At 44.7% G+C, this 16,796-nt stretch overlaps 1 long non-coding RNA gene across 2 annotated transcripts; it reads right to left on the bottom strand.

Moving 5' to 3' along the window:
* On the bottom strand, positions 1-13,029 carry LOC124963925 (uncharacterized). Of its 2 annotated transcripts, none has more exons than XR_007104843.1 (4): positions 12,927-13,029; positions 10,899-11,095; positions 10,215-10,341; positions 1-658 (listed from the first exon to the last, which is right to left on the bottom strand). It is a non-coding gene; the product is annotated as an uncharacterized LOC124963925 (long non-coding RNA). The 2 variants fall into 2 exon arrangements; XR_007104841.1 differs by lacking the exon at positions 1-658 and adding an exon at positions 8,080-8,309.
* Between the last annotated feature and the right edge of the window lie 3,767 nt (positions 13,030-16,796).

A 16,796-nucleotide genomic window follows, 5' to 3' on the forward strand; every position in this document is an offset into this window, starting at 1 on the left:
CAACATGGCCAATCAGTTCTGCTACCAGGAACATAGCCTAAAAATCATTTTGTGTACTGGTGCAGGAAAATACCTTGTTGTCACCAAAGACACAGGCCAGCATGGGTTACAACTACTGCCTCTGGAATCTGAATGCATCTGTCCCCACCACCATTGCCACCACCACTCAATAATCAGTCTTTGTGTCTCTGTGTCCTTGCTTCTTGCCATCACCAGTTTCTGATTAAAAATCTGGGGTGGTGGGGTACATCTGATCCGCAGGGCCCAGATGGAGCATCTAAGCCCTGACTTCAAAGAAACCTGGGAAAGATTATCTGCTAACTTCAGTTTTAACCTTGGGAATTGGGCTCTGGCTTTTAAGGCAGAGGATTCTTCAAACAGAGGAAGGTAGAACACATGCATTTCCCTTCCAATCTCATACTTCTATCTCTTGTGAACACTGTGTGAACAAATTAGCATCCTTTAATCCACCTAGCTCTGGGACACAGACACAGGCAAGTTTCTGAAGCTACAAGTCTGAGGGCCAGGAAAAATGGATTCTTGAGAATCTTCTAGGATGGCGGTCATCCAGCTGGCCCAACCCGGCCATACTCTCTGCTCTTAGCCAGGCGACATTTTTTCCTTTTCAAAATTCTTAGAATAGGCACTTGGTGTTTTTCTGATGGAAAAAGAAAAAAGAAAGAAAGAAAAAATAATAAAAGGAGAGCAAAGAAACTGAAAGGAAGGAAATGAAAATAAAAAGGAAAGAGGTGGTCTTGGATAACCACCCCTCCCTCAAGTCCCTGGCTGTGTGTTGTATCGGTCACTTTACTGCTTTGGGCCTCAGTTTCCCCATTGGTTAAGAAAAAGGAAAACAGACCTGGGCTGGCTCACTTCCAGTGCCTCCAGCTCCAGCCGTAAGTGTCAAGGAACTAAAGGGTGCAAGGCTGTGCCGCCCAGGGCACATCATGGGGTTGGCTGCACATAATGACAGTGTCCCAGAGCTGGCGCTTGTGTAACAGGCAGATTTACCGAGAGGGGACGACTGTTTGCTCAGCAGCCGAGAAGACTATAATTAGACTGTCACAACATCAGCAAAAGTACAGGATCAATGTAATCAGAGAAGAAATGGAAAAGAACACGGCATCAGTCAAAGCCTCCAGTGGGTCCCCGTGGTTTCCGGAGCACTAATCACCCAGGCGGGCTTCAATGTCCTGCTTGTGGGTTTCCTCCTGAGTGATGACAAGGTTGGCTCAGGCCTTCCCTGCTGTCCCTCTCAGCCACCTGGTTCACCTCCTTCTCTTTCCCTTCTCCCCTTCCTCTGCTCACTGAGTCTTAGGGATAAGAGGCCAAAGTAGGCAGGGCTTGGAGCCAAAATTTGTGACTGAGAGGCCTCTGATCCTTGTAGTGTGTGTGTGTGTGTGTGTGTGTGTGTGTGTGTGTGTGTGTGTGTGGTGAGGAACGGCCAGCTTCTTTATTATTTCTTTTTATTTCTAATTTCTTAATTTGTATTTGTTGGTACTATGGATTGAACTCTGGGGTGCTTTACCACTGAGGTCCATCCCCAGTCCTTTTTTTTTTCTTTTTAATTTTGAGACAAGGTCTCACTAAATTGCCCAGACTGTACTTGTACTTGCGATCCTCTTGCCTCAGTTTCCTTAAGATGCAGATTCCTAGGCCCAGTCTCAGCCCCACTGAATCAGAAGCTCTGGGTGTAGAGCCTTGGAATTTGCTTTTACCACATGCTCAGCTGAATTCATTTTAGCATACTAAAATGTGAGGACTACCAGGCTGGACAAGTCTCCCTCCTCATTGTAGACCTACCTTCTTGCTGCTTCTCTGCACCTGGTGGTTATAGCATAGTCCGCCCAGCAGCAAGATTCAGGCAGCCAAGGTTAAAGGACTTTCTAAAGCCCAGGAATGATAATGGGCTCCTTATTTTCTTTTTAATCATCTTAAGAATTCTAAACTGCAGACTTATTTATCTCATTAATCCTGGTGACATCTGAGCTAGGGAATAATGTCCAATGTCTTCAATTTCTTTCCATCAAAGTAAATCGGGGCCCAGATCTGTCCTCAAAGGATCTGGATCTGAAGGCATTTATTCTCCTCTGAGCCTGAGCCTGATACTCATAGAAACAACTGGATTTTTAAAAAATTTGTGAACTTTTACCAACTTCTTAAACAATTATTTTTCCATAAATAATACATTACATTGTAGAAAGATCAGAAAATGCAGAGATGCAAAAGGAAAGAATAAATTATGACCCATCCCACAGCAACAATTGTGATATTTTGGTGTTTATACTTCCATACTTGTACACATGCATATGTTCTATTCTTCTATCAGCAGGGTCCTTGAGGAAATGGATGGCACTCTGGAACAGTGTTACTGAGAAGAGTTTAAAGGGCAAAGTTAAGGAAAACAAGAAAGGTAGTCCCTAGTATTGGCAACAAGTGGGGAGCCATTTCCACACTACGCCTGAAGATATGAGAGAAGTTACCAGAACCTGAAAGTCACTGTAACTAGGAGAGGGATACCTGACAGGACATTTGAATTTGGGATAAAGAATTTGGCTCCACCATTAACCTCCAGCAGGGAGGGAGACAGATAAAACACCTGACTTTCTGGCCATGCTTCCTAGTGGCCAATCCCAACCAGAAATCAGGTTGGTGCCGCCTTCTAGACCTAGCAAGAAGTTAGAAGGTTGAAAGGCCTGGGAATGTAGCTCAGTAGTAAAGTGTTTGCCTAGCGTGTGCAAGGCCCTGGGTTTAATCCCCAGTACTGCAAAGGAAAAAAAGTACTTGGAATGTTGGAGAGACGGCCTGCATGGGTGAGTAGAGACTGCCCCAGAGGATCACTGTGTGCATTTATGAGTGTGATAAATCATTTTGAATTTCCAAATCTAGAAAAGGCAAGGCTTTATCTTCAATTAGTTCACTCTTTCACTATACCAAATCAGTGCAGTGAATTCTTGCTTGGTGATGTTGTCTTCAACATAGCGAGTTAGGAGCCCAGACTGCTGGCTTGGCTTCTCTATTTGAGACAGTCAGTTATTCAGTAAATGTAGGCTCCTCCTTGATGTAACATATGGTACCAGGTAGCAAGAGGGAACCAGAGAAGACCGACAGCCCCTGGCCTCCAGGAGCTTATAGACCCGTAGGGGAATTAGAGGGTACAATACGGAGATCCACAAATCAGACAGAAGGAATGAGCCCCACAAGGAAGTTCTATGGCGTGTATGTGTCTCCCCAAATCCATATGTTGGAAATAATCTTCTCTATGCAACTATCATGAGAGGAGGCATCTTTAAGAGGTGATAGGATCCTTGGGGGACCTCACTCATGAATGGATTAAGACCCTAATCTCAAAAGCAGATCAGTTACAAAAAATGCTCCCCTCCCTCTCCCTTCCCTGCCCCCTCTCTCTTGCCTTCTGCTGGGTTGTGATATAGCAATAAGGCCCTCACCCAAAGTAGTCCCTTGATCTTGGACTTCCTAGCTTCCAGAAACATGGACTAAGTAAACTTCTATTGCTTATCCTTGAATTCATTTTTAGTTTTCAATTTTTGCAATAGAAACAACTAAGAAAAGAAGATATGAGTGTCATTCTGTTTCAAAACTTTCTCAGTTTGAGTTTCCAATATGGAAAATGACAGTAGATATGACTTACATTAAAAAAAAAACAAACTTCTCTGTGGCCTCAATACTTTTTAAGAATGTAAAAAGATCCCAAGATCTAAAAATCTGAGAACTGCTGCATTCTCTCTTTTCCTGTGGGGATTCAGAGTGGAGAGATACCATTTGATTATGTAATCGAATTTATCACCATTAGTTAGTTTCCTTATGTAAATCGTGGGAAAATAAAAAACAGATGAAATGCTAGAAAATCATAGCACCCTAAGGAACCCAAAAGGGTCAATGGGCCCATTCTTGGCTTTGAAAGACAGCGCTAGGTGGGCTATGGACTTCCCTGCCACAGGCTGTCATGAGGGCTGCTGGTCTTGTCCAATGCCCCTGGCCACGCCTGTATCCTCCAGGGAAATTGAGAGCATTTAGTTTGCCTGTTGAAAGACTGCACTAGTAAGATTCGTGCATCTTCTGGAAGTTTAAGCCTTTGTATTTCTCATGTTTGCAACATGTCCTAGTTTTATCAGTCTATGAAATGGGGAGTAAATAATAGTAATTACTCTTTAATTAATGGTTATTGAAAAGTGTAGCAAATGAATTTCAGCCAATTATGGGTAAAGACTGGATTCTAACACTAGGTATGGTATACAATAGTTGGTGCTCCTTACCTAAAAATGAAACTAAAATAAAAAAATGTACATACTTGACATTCTAAGCTGATGCACAACATCCATTTCTCCATCTCTATCTAGGAAGTCGCCATGCTACCTGAGTAGAATGGACACCCACAGGCAGGGCCTCACTGACCTAAGTCAATCAGTGTAATTCCATCCCTTTGCACTATGACCGTTCAGGGATGAGCAGGCATCTCCTGCCTACACCCAGTGTTTGGAGGAAGAGAAGTAGAGAATGTTCATCGTAGTCTCTACTGGATGATGTGCAAAAGTTGTCCTGCTGTTGTTTTAATGCCTGAGAGAAGCCAGTGTGGAATGAATTCTACACATTGACAAGGGCAGAGCCAGAGACTCAAGGAGAACCACACTGGAAGGCCACACTGCTCCCAAACCTTTTTCCAGGAACCCACAACCCCCCAGAAATGTTTAAGCTAATTTAACTATTTTTTATGTTCTGATATAATTAAGTAATTATTGTTGCAATTCAAATACTGTATCATGTAAAGGAAAAAGCGGGGTTGTGTGTCAATCAAACAAAAAGTGTGAAAGCTGAAAATTTAAGGAAAATCCTGATTTTTTAAATTCACACTCAAGCTGAACTTCCAAATAAAGTCTTCCTTGGCTCAAAGTCCCCCTACCCCACCTTCCATGCAGGATTTTCTAGAATGGTTTGGTTTTTCTTTCCAAATAAACCTTCCGTGTTTCACTGGGCAGTGGACAACTAACAGAATCTTCAGCCACCACAGCTGAAGTTTCTCCAGTGCAGAGGAGTGGAGGCCTGAAAGACAGCCCCAAAGGTGTCATGACAATCACTTCAGCCACTTCCTGTTCCAGTTCTCCGCAGCAGAACACATGCAGCACGTCAAGGGCCAGGGCCTTGATGCCGGTGGTGATGGGAAGCATGGGCTCCCAGATCAGACTAGCTGGGTTCAGGTCCCTACTCTCTCTGTTCCTTTGGGTGAGTGATTCTACCTCAGTAAGCCCCAACTTCCTTATCTCAGGATAACACAATGATACCTCTCTCATCAGGATGTTGGGAAGATTAAATGAGATAATTTGTGTACCAGTAGGTGGCAATCAGGAAGTTTTTGAAAAATGTCAGCTAATATTATCCAGGAGGTGTCCCTCCTTATAACTGTCCTGAAAAAGAAGGGAATGTTCCAGAAGATCTCCAGGGCCCTTTCTGTCCTGATATGGTACTCTTGGCAGAGTGGAGGTGAGACAGGAAACTTTTGGGAGACCCTCTCACTGAGGACAAAGGGACTCTGACCAGACAGTGCTCATTCATCCACAGTGGGAGGCTGCTCTGCCTTCAGAGATATTACGAGGACTGGCTGCCAGATGGTCTCCAGAGCCCTAAGGGAAGACATCGATGTTGGTTTTGTTTTTGTTTTTTCAGCATAGAGATTGTAGCAGAGAAACATAAGGCAAGTCCACATTAACCATCACATACACGCCCATCAAGAGTGAGTCTGAGCTTGTGAAGAATATGGATTTGAGAGTCAAAGATACTGTGTCATGCTGCTGGGCCTTAGGTTCCTCATCCCCTAAATAGGGAATACCTTCCCTGTCCCAGGTGACTGAGAGGATTCCACCAAATAACCCATGTGATGTCATATCACGGTGCCTCATAAATTTGTGTTTCCTTTCCTTTTTTGGAATCTAAGGCCACCAGCCACCCTGCAAAGAGGAACAGAGCTGGAAAGAGCTCTACCTTACTTTGCAACAAAATAAGCCCTTGTTGGCTTTGGAAAATGACTTTTGTCTTTTTTTTTTAAGTTGCTGGGGTAATGAGACAGGAATCTCAATGGGATGCTGGACAAGGACAAGGGGAAACTGGCCTCTCAGTGCCTAGGACCTAATTTGGGAACTAAAATGAATCATGTCAGTCCTAGGGACCCATTTTTCTCATTGCCCTCTCAGCAGCATATTAATGGTTCCTTTTTTTTTTGGCATTGGGATTGAACCCAGGGATGCTTTACACTGAGCTACATCCCCAGTCCTTTGTATTTTTTGAGACAGGTCTTCTTATTAAGTTGCTTAGGGCCTCAATAAGTTGCTGAGGCTGGCCTTGAACTTGTGATCCTCCTGCCTCAGCCTCCTGAATCACTGGAATTATAGGCTTGTGCCACCGTGCCCAACCATATTAATGCTTTCTGATAATTAATGAGACTTGACTGCTCTCTTTTCTAGATTTGCCTCCAACCATAAATGCCCAACTCCTTTGCTATCTAAAATTCAAACTCCCCAGAGAGAATCCCTTGGGGGCAGTTGGTACCTGCAACTTTATTTGGACATGCGCTTTCTTTCTGGCAGTTTCCAGGTTAGCTGTCCCTGGGTCAAATGTGTTCAGCTGAGGACACAGAACTAGGATCAAAGAGTTCAGAGAGGTAAAGGTCTCCAAGGAGCATCCCAGGGAAATTTCCCTCTGCAGAAGGGAAGCCAAGAACCTGAGGCCTCACAGTTGGATTAGGCCATTAGCTACAGGGACAGCAGGCAAAAGTGACACATCTTTATATAAAAGCAGCAGGATTATGCAGCTATCACTAAACTTGAGCTTCTTTCCAAGTGTGTCTTCCTCCCTCCTTTCTCATTGTTTTATTTTGACCAAAACCATCACAGGCCAAAGATCTTCTCCAATCAAGCTGGTGACATTCCCAAACAAAAGGAATTATTGTGCTATTCTAGCCTGTGAGCTGTCATAGCCTGTCTCCCAAAGGGTTTGTTTTTGTCTGAAAGAATCTAAAATAATCACAGGCCTGGTGCTTGTAGATTGTACTGAGAAGGTTTTGTAACCACTTTGGCCCTAACTGTGCCCAATTAGCTAACTCGGAGGGTGAGATACCTCTTGTGGCCTGGCCTCCAGGGGTGCAGGTTTCCTGGGACTGTGTTTAGAAACCTGTTTGTGAATCATCTAGCTCATAACCATGTAAACCTGAGTGAGGTGATGTCTCTTTTGTTCTTGCCAATTGGGGAATATGAGTTGGGACTGGGACAGCATGGGTAACTCCAAGTCACAGCAGGAGGGGAATGACCCACCCTAAGTGTGTGACAGATACTCTGGTCATTGCACTGTATCTGGATACAGTCCTACACTGATCAGGCTGCTCCCTGGAAGGAGGGGAAATCTTGTCTGCTGGGTCACATCAATTCTGGTGTGAGTCCTCTGGAAAAGAGAAGCATCTCTCAGATTATAATCAGTGCCAAACTCCCAGGGAAGGACTCCTTTCTCTGGGCCTTTATATGAAAGGCCTCCCCATCTGCAGGCATTAAATTATTCCCTTAGTTTAGGACACTGTTCTTCAAACTTTGAGACCATTGGAAGATCAGGAACACTTGTTAAAAAGGTCTATTCCCATGTCCCAACTCCAGAGGTGCCTACTCTGTGGTTCTGGTGTGGGACCCAGAGGGTTGGTTGGTTGGTTGGGTTTTTCAGTGCTGGAGATCAAACTCAGGGCCTCACACATACTAGACCAGCACTCCACTGCTGAGCTACATCCCCAGCCCTATAAATATTTTATTTTGAAGAGAATCCCTGGTACTTCTGACCACACATTAAGAACCTAGTCTAAGAGGAAGGTTTTGTTATCACGAGGGCCTGGTTACAGTCCAGCTCTGCCACTGGCTATCTGTGTGAACTTTGGCAAACTCTTATCTCCCTGTGCCTCAGTTTCCTATTCTGAGAAATGGGAATAAGAATGTCAACCTCACTGGGCCATTAGAAAGAATAAATAATATGAGATTCTGTTCTCAGTGCATGGTGATACAAGTTTTATTGTGATTATTATGACTCCAAAAGTGGGGAAGCATTGGTATAGTCTGCCCTAGTCGAAGGCCAGTTTTTATAGGAATCAATGTTAATCCTTCAAAGAAGTTCCAGTTGAGGCTGTTCCATTAAGAATGTTCACTGACGAGGAAGCCAACTTTTGCACACCCTGCAGGTACTCTCACCCTTCTTCTTTCTTTCAATTGGACACGCCTGCAGTGCTCCATAAGCCTGTTTGCATAGTCCACCTGTCCTGATCCCTAAAGCAGAACAGCCGTCAGCAGGGAGCATGTCCCCCACAATGACATCACAGTGGTACAGACGCCTCACCCAGCTACCAAGAGCACTCTTAGTCTTGACTTCTGGTTTCTCAAGAGGTACTCCAATAACTAGCATCCAGCCACTGGAGAAATAGAATAGTCTATGTGGTCCAATGTGTGGCTCACGGAGAGAGGGTACTATTCCATTTCTTGGCTCATTTTATATAGGTTAATGTTTGAAGATGATGAATTGATACCAAGCATCTGGATACCCTCTAACTCCATTAAACAAAATTTAATCTTTGAGGATTAGAAAGTTACTTTAAAATCTTACAGAGCTCTGTTGTTCTTATTAAAAATAACCATTATTATCATATTAAGAGTCCATAAATGGGCATTTCTAACTATTAGAACTCAGCTTCTACCTCATTTGAGCCTAAACTCTGGAAAACATCCAATAATTATATCTATCCCTATCCTCCTCCCTCCCCTCCACACACAAACAGCTGGGGGATCTGGGTAGACAGAAGTTCAAAAATGAGGGTTCCAGTTTTGGCTTTCTTTAATTTGCTATGTGACCTTGGGCAGGTCGCTTCTCTTCTCTGGGCTTATAGCCTTCCATTCTTACAAGGGGTTTATCCCTTGGTTCCATGACCTTTCTGGCCTATAGTCTATAAATGGGCTGGGAGAGGGTTAGCCTTCTTGGTTCCATGGAATGACACTGGCTTCTGGTTTTAGTTTTAACAGACTAGAGGGCAGTTAGAACTCACCCTGCTGCCAACGATCCAACATAAAATACATTTTTTATTTGTTTTGCACTGAACAAATTCTTCAGGGCAGCCCTCCAAGCAGAGCAGGGTTGGTGGTAATGGAGAAAGCCCAAGATGAGGACGTACTTTCCAGAACCAAGAACATTAGCTGAGTTTTCCTGACGCCAGAACAGTGAGAGGAAGAGTGGACAGCTCCTTTGGGCACCCGCTTGTTGGGTTATAAACCACCAAGTAGCAGCCTGACCTACGTCTTTTGCCACTGTGCTGACAAGAGTCTTGACTTCTCTGGCATCAGACCAAGGGGACGGCTCTGAGGAGGCGGGCAAGTAGCCATGTATCCATGCCACTACCATACCCCTGCCCTATGGTACATGCTCACATCCAGGATAGCAGGACTGATTCTGAGCAGTCACCATTTCCAAGATGGCATATGGCAGAAGGTGGGAGATTGGCACAGAAAAGTGGCATGTCCCTTTATCTGGCCTGCCTTGGTGTGTCCACTGTTACACCGATGTGTGGGGATTAAGGGGTCTTTCAGGCAAAACTGGCTTGAAGTGTTTGTTGGATTTGCTTCATTTCAACACTCACCCTTGTGCCTATGTCTTCCTAGCTGAATCTGGAGAAATAGCAGCTGGAAACGAGGGAGGCTGCCTAGTCATATTCATAATAGCAACTGATAATTTTTAAGGGCTGTTTTCTGGAGGTAGGATCTATCATTTCATATGGAAAAACTGAAGAAAGAGAGATTAAACAGCTTAGTACAGCCACAGAGCTAGTAAGCCAAGAAATTAGGATTCAAACCCCGGCTGTGTGGCTCCAGAGCTGGCTGCTATAGAAGAGCAATATCTTTTTGAGGGCAGGGGCATCCTCCAGACAGTCCCTGGGCAGCTGGGGCTCATCCCTTTCCACCCCTGTCCTTGGAGCTTAATGCTTGGAGGGAAGCAGGTATCTCCTTTGAGAAGTTTCCACTGTTTACACAGTCTAACCTGTTTTGTTGGCTTTTAATCCTGAAGGCCTAGAGTATAATGGTCTCTATCAGGTGCCCAGGAGGTGACCAGAGCTTCCTCCAGTCTAGTACCAGCTCTAGGTATGCTCCTCAGGTCTAACTGTTGAAATGATCATTTCTTGAACCCACCTCATACTTTCTAAAGCAGAATCTTCAGCAGAGAAATTCTTTGAGAAACCCCAACATAGGGAATGGTGTACAAGCGTCCAGAGTAGAAAGGTCTGGGATTTTGTGCCACTAATCCACCATGTAATGTCTGTTAAAAGATAAACTGAGATCAGTTCAATTTAACAAAATTTACTTGAGTAAGAAAAAGATTCTAGAATCAGGCAGCTTTCCAGACAAAGAAGGTTCACTATGCCCCACTACATGTATGGGTTGTATTTATAGCCAGAGGAAAAGAAGTGACATATAGAAACAACCTGATTGGCTAAAGTCAGAATTTGCTTTAAATGGATGTGGCTGATCACTTAGAAGGCTGTGATTGACTGCGATTTAGTGCTTGGTTACAAGGATATATTCTTAGGATAAGTTACACTTTGCTTACACATCGAGCTAGAGTGCAGTCCACTACGTATGGAAACTACTTTGGACCAAACTGTCACCCAACTATGAAAGCCCGTTTAGGTCAAATTTATTTCAATTTAACGGGAGAGGGAATCTTGTGTCCCTCTCTAAAAGGATCAGAATAACTGCCTCATCAGTATCACTTCATCAGTATGTGAAATGTGATCATATATGTAACAACTTTTTCTGTGAAATCAAATAACTAGTTAACATTTAGAGGACTTTCAAGCTAAGACTTTCACAAACCTTATTGTTTTTTGGATGTTCAAATAGTCCAGGGAAGTTCAGGAATGGCTCAGGATTCCACTACTTAGAAGCAGCAGGGGCTGGGCTTGCTCACGGCTTGGTCTGAGTCAGAACTGGGAACTCCCTTTCCAAATGCTGGCGTCACACAAATGCAATGTAATGATGATCTGGTACCCACAGCGAGATGAGCCCACATTCTAGAAACCATGGGGAAGCAGAAATGCTCAGCAGAAGCATGAAAAATGCTTCCCTTACATGACCATCAGAAAAACATCTGCAATAAAAACTACCGCCTGGGTCGTTCAACATGCTGTTTGTCGCACGTGTCTTAGCCTGAAGACAGAGAGCACTGGGGTGCCTAGACTCTTCAGCCAAACCTGAGGCCACACAATGGGCAGTGGCTTTAAATGCTACCTCCCATCATGTTTTGTCAGAAGCATTACCAAGGAGTGGAAAGACAATCACTCAGATCACGGACCCTGGCAACAATGTGCCACACTAATTCTGTCACTTCTGTCCCCAACTTCTCAGAGCAGAGTCAAGTTCAACAGCTATAGGCTTGATTCACCCAGTCCTTCAGTCACTTGAAAGGCAATATTCAGTCGCCTCAGTTCCTACCAAGGGTCTTAGCAACCCTGCTAAGAACCCAGATGTAAGTAGGGTATTTTCTAGACCCAGCTCTTAATCTTGAGAACCCTTATTCTGTAATCAAGCTCATATCCCTAAACCTGCAAGCATGAGTTCTTCTAGGTTTCTGGCTTGTATTATTTTGTTATTTCATTAATAATATTAATTCCAAAAGAGTTGCTTATTTTTAACTGACTGTATGTTAAGCCTTCTACCTGCATTATCTTAGGGACTCATCCCAAAAAGGGTCACTGTTATTTACATATGACACAGAAGGAAACTGAGGTGTAGAAGTATTAAATGGTAAGCCAATTTGGCAAGTTGGGGACAAAGCTGTTGGAGGCCACAATCTGTTCTCCTGGTCTGAAAATCCGCCCCTATTCCAGGGTCTCAGGGTTGTGCCATTCTCCTGCCCTCCTAGAAGTGAGGGTGTGACATCCATGGAGACCTTGTATTGGTCTGGGTTCTCCAAAGAAATAGAACCAATAGACATATATGTATCTGGAGCCAAGAAACCCCAGGAAGGAGTTCCTGGTCTACAGGAACCAGGAAAATTGGTGGTTTGATCCAATCAGAATCAGAGGTTTGAGAACCAGGGGACTTGCTAACGTAAGTTCCAGAGTCCAAAAGCCCAGGAACCAGGAACTCTGATGTCCCAGAACAGGAGAAAATGCCTCAGCTCAAGAGGAGAAAGGATTCATCTTTCTTCTGCCTTTTTGTCCTACTTAGGCTCTCAAAGGAGTAAATGATGTCTGTACACATTACTGATTAAAATGTTTATCTTTTCTGGAAACATCTTCACAACACACCCAGAAACAATGTTACTAGCTACCTGGGCATCCCTTAGCTCAGTCAAGGTGATACATAAAATTAACCATCATGAACTCTGATGCCCTAAATCTCCATATTCCTGAACTTTATTCTTTCTTCATTCTAACAGAAAATTCTATTGGTTCCTCTGAGGCCTCTGCTCCTGTCTATTCTCTCCAACCCTACCCTAGTCCACATGACTTGTTAGCCAACCTTAGAGTATTTCCAAAACCTCCCAACCTGTCTTCCAACTTCTACATTCTTCATGCTTCAATCTGCCTTGTTGGTGTTTGCCAAAATTCTCCTGAACCATTCATGCATCTTCCTTAGCAAGTCTTTCCAGACCATCACTACAAGGGTCAAAGTCAGGTTTCCAATAAAGCATTCAAGTCCTTATAGTCTGATCCAAACTCCTTTGGCCTGATTTTCTGCCACTACCTTCTAACCCCTTTAATCTGATCATGTCCACCTCTTCCCTGTACCTGATATATACTCAATGATTTCTCACCTTGTATTAAGCTGTATAGTTCATTACTATAATAAAATACCTCATTATATAAATACTTAGGAAAAAAGGTTTATTTAGCTTACAGTTTTGGTGGTTGAAAGTCCAATCAGTATTGCTCTGGCTCTGCAAAGGGCCATGCTGGCTGCATTACCTCATGGCAGATGGTACCACAATGGCAGACATGCATAATGGAGGAAAAGATCACAAGACAGGAAGCCAGAGAGAGGAAGACAGTCTTGTGACCTCCCACCAGACCCCACCCTTAAAAGTCCCACCATCTCTCAATTCCACCACACTGGGGACCAACATATGAACCTTTGGAGGACAAATCACATTCAAACCATAGCACACCTATTTGTATCAGGGTATAAATTTCTCACTCAGACACTCAAAAATATTACTTGAGCACCAAAATGTGCTAATATTATTTCAAGCGCTATGGAAATGAAAGAGCTCAGTTCCTGTTATACAGAGCTTGTAGATTAGCTGAAGAGACAAAGTGGTGTCTTTGAGGAACTAAAAACCAGGGTGATAGGGTAGCATGGGCTGGGGGAAATGTGGTTTGAGAGAAAGTTTAAGAAATCATCAGAGCCTGGACCATGCAGGCTCTTGCAAGCCACACCGAAGGCTTGAAATGACTCTGGATATAAGTGTAAACCGCTGGTGGGTTTTAAACAAAGGCATGGCATAATCCAATTTCACAAGTACTGTTATTATTCTTGAACCATTCTGGAGTTCCTGTCTGATTTGTTCACCAGACACAGAGCTCCTGTCTCATTCCTCCCTGTATCTGCAGAGACTTGAGCACAGGAGAGGACACCGTTAATGGCATGCCATGGCGTAGATACCTCACACTCTGCAATGGCTCCACAGCCCCACTGAGGAGTACTGTAGAGGTGAGATGGAAATTGGTGTGGGACAAACCATGTGCGAACCACAGGCAACCTGGAAAAGAAGGGTGATTTGAGGAGGAGCTGGAGTAGTTCAGTCAGCATTTGAATGGGAGGTAGATGGAACTGGGGGGACTCTACTCAGAGGTGACAGGGCATCTATCAGGAGCCATTGGAGGCATGGTATCCATTAAGCAACAGTAGAAGAAAAGTGGACTAAGCTGAGAGACCCCATGAGAGATGGCCCTATGAGAGATGGCAGTATGCAGAAGCTACGAAGCTCTGGCTGTCATCCACAAGCAGACATGAGGCAGAGGAAGGAAGAGACAGCCTGGAACCAAGAGAAACTGAATCACATAGATTATGAGGACAGCAGGGGAGCAGGAGAGAAAGGGTACTGGTTTCAGAGGGGCCACAGATTTCCATGGACTGAACAGTGAGGAACCAAAAGGCCATTCCCCACAGTCCTGCTGAGGCGACCAAGCTTCATCCTTCCTCCATGCATCCAATCAGCAGCCCCTAAGTCTGTCCCATTGTGCCTCTGGTCCTTGCACTTTGAAACCAATGAGCACAGTAACAAAGCACACACTGCTATGAGCTAGGGATGGGATGTGCTGCTAGGTTCCAGAGGCAGCTTCTCCAAGGCCTTCTGTGACACTTAACCAGAGCAACCACACTGGACCAAGATTTGCTCAGAAAATCTTAGTGCAGCGATAGCCCGTATGCATAGGGTAGTAAATTACAGGACCTCGACCACAGAAATTCACAGGAAAATTCTTTTCAGGGCCAGAAGCAGACACAAGGGGAGAGTGGCTATGAATGGCTCCCAGGATGGGAGGGATGATCAAAGCTGCCAAGTGCAGTAGATGGTATGGAAAGAAAATACAGAAGAGATGGAATAAATGCGTGGAATCCCTGAGTGGGGTGGCTGGCAGGGAAAAAAGGAGTCGTACCACCAGATGTTTGCTTTGCCTCCTGCATGGAAATCACTCCAAATGGAAACTTTCCTGGCCCAGTGAAGTAAGAATCTATGAGCAGCCCCTCTTCCAAAGAGCAAGATGATGATATTTGCCAGGCCTGCCATGACCACTCATGGGGGCTGCTGGACTGGAGGGTAGCAGAGTCCTTGGCCCCTCCTTCGTGGGTCCCCTCTGAGGAAACCACTTCTGGGCTGGACAGAGCATGGCGACAAACCACTTGCTCCCCAAGTTTACAGACCTGGCTCTGGAAAGAAGACCCATGGGAAGGGAACCATAGCCAACCGGAGGCCGGGAAATGTTTCCCTTGGACTGTGGAGGGGACCGATGTTGGCCTGCTTCCTTCTTGTTCACAACAGGATGGCACAAGTGAAAGCAAACAAAATCAAAGCCAATGCAAAGGACCTCTTGGCATTTCACAATGAGATGATCCAGGAATCAAGGCCAGGAGCAAGGGAAGAGCTCCTAAGCAGGGGTATGGGTGAGGAGACCCTAGGGGACAGCTAGCCAGTTCCAGGGTCCTGCTAAGTATCAAAGTATTGCAAGGACTTATGGAAATAAAGGACAGGCATCAAAGGTATCCTTGTGGTGTGCATGTGTGTGTTTTTACCTACTCCAATCCTGCCCTTGATCTCAACTGTCATAACGTGATTCCTCTCCAGTCGATCATGGGATACCACAATAGAGACACTTCTTTGTACTGTCTGTATGTGTCAGTTTGGCTGTGATAACAAGCAATCCCCAAATCTCAGTGACTGTCAACAGCAAATGTTTGTTTTTTGTGGACATCACATATCGGAGGGTATCAGTGGAGGCTCCTATGGCTCTATCCCATGGATTCTCTTACCACGACCCAGAATGCAGGGGCTGCCCCACCTGGATCAGGCCATTCTGATGGCAGGAGAAAAAGCAAGAATGGCAGTATTAAAGCTTCTGCTGAGACCTGATGTATGTCACTTCCTTTCATAATCTGTGGGCTAAAGCATGTCACATTGTCAAGTCTAATGACAATGGGGCAAGGATGCATGTCATTCTCAGAAGAAAGGAGGGCATGAATAACTGCAAACTGAAACAATCTACCTCCTTCCAACAGGTCTTTCTAGAGTTGAGCAGTCTGCACTGTGCAAGAGTAAACTCCTTTTATAAGCTCCTTTTTTTCTGGTAGCAATCTTATGAGGTAATAGCAATAATAATATATTGTTAATATTACTGGCTCTTTCTTTGTACCAGGTGGTGTTCTGAGTGTTTTTTGGCATTATTTAAGTTGATCCTCAAACAACCCTATGAGGTAGAGATTGTCATCATCTCCATTTCAGCAGCCCAAAGTCACTTGCCTGCTAAGGGTCAAGGCTACGGTTCTCTCCTGAGGTAAACAAACAAACAAACAAACAGAAACCCCTACACTGCTTCTTCTTGTGAGATAGGATTAGGCCTGGGGTGTGGTGGCCCTACTTTTCAAATGTGCAAACTAAAGCTTAGGAAGGTAACCTGACTTGTCCAAAGATATGCATCTTAAAACATAACTAAAATATAAATAGCCTGGGATCTAGGCTGAGGCCCCTTTCTGTCCACTTAACTGTCCCTGTCCTCCTGGAACCCTGGGCTCTCTTCTACTCAACAATTCCTCCATATCCCAGCCCGGGCATTGCCAAAACGCTTCAGAGTCTCTCCTATGCCTGATGCCAGCCGCTCCCACCCTGGAGCCAGCAGCCTCCCTCACCTGGGGGATCCACGTATCTCCTACTCGTGGAGCTGGGCAGGGTGAGAGCCCAGGGACCCATTGCCTTTCAGTGTTGCTCCAGTCCAGAAAGTTGAAGAAGCCTGGGCCTGGGGCTCAGAGGGACCCAGACTTGATCTCAGCCATGTCCACTGTGACCTGAGGCAGGTGACATGTACTTTCTGAGCTTTACTTTCTTTGTCTGTGGAGCAAGAGCCCAGAGCTTAGTGTATAGTGTCCACATGGAACACCTGGCCTTCCCCACATTCTTTAGCTTCTCCACACTAAATCCTGCTGGAGATCTTTGTCCCAATGCTTTTGCTTCTCTCCTTACTTCTCATGCCCACCTTCTTCATCCCTCCTTCTTGG

This window comes from Sciurus carolinensis, chromosome 1 (assembly GCF_902686445.1).
Source record: "Sciurus carolinensis chromosome 1, mSciCar1.2, whole genome shotgun sequence".
Lineage (NCBI taxonomy): Eukaryota > Metazoa > Chordata > Mammalia > Rodentia > Sciuridae > Sciurus > Sciurus carolinensis.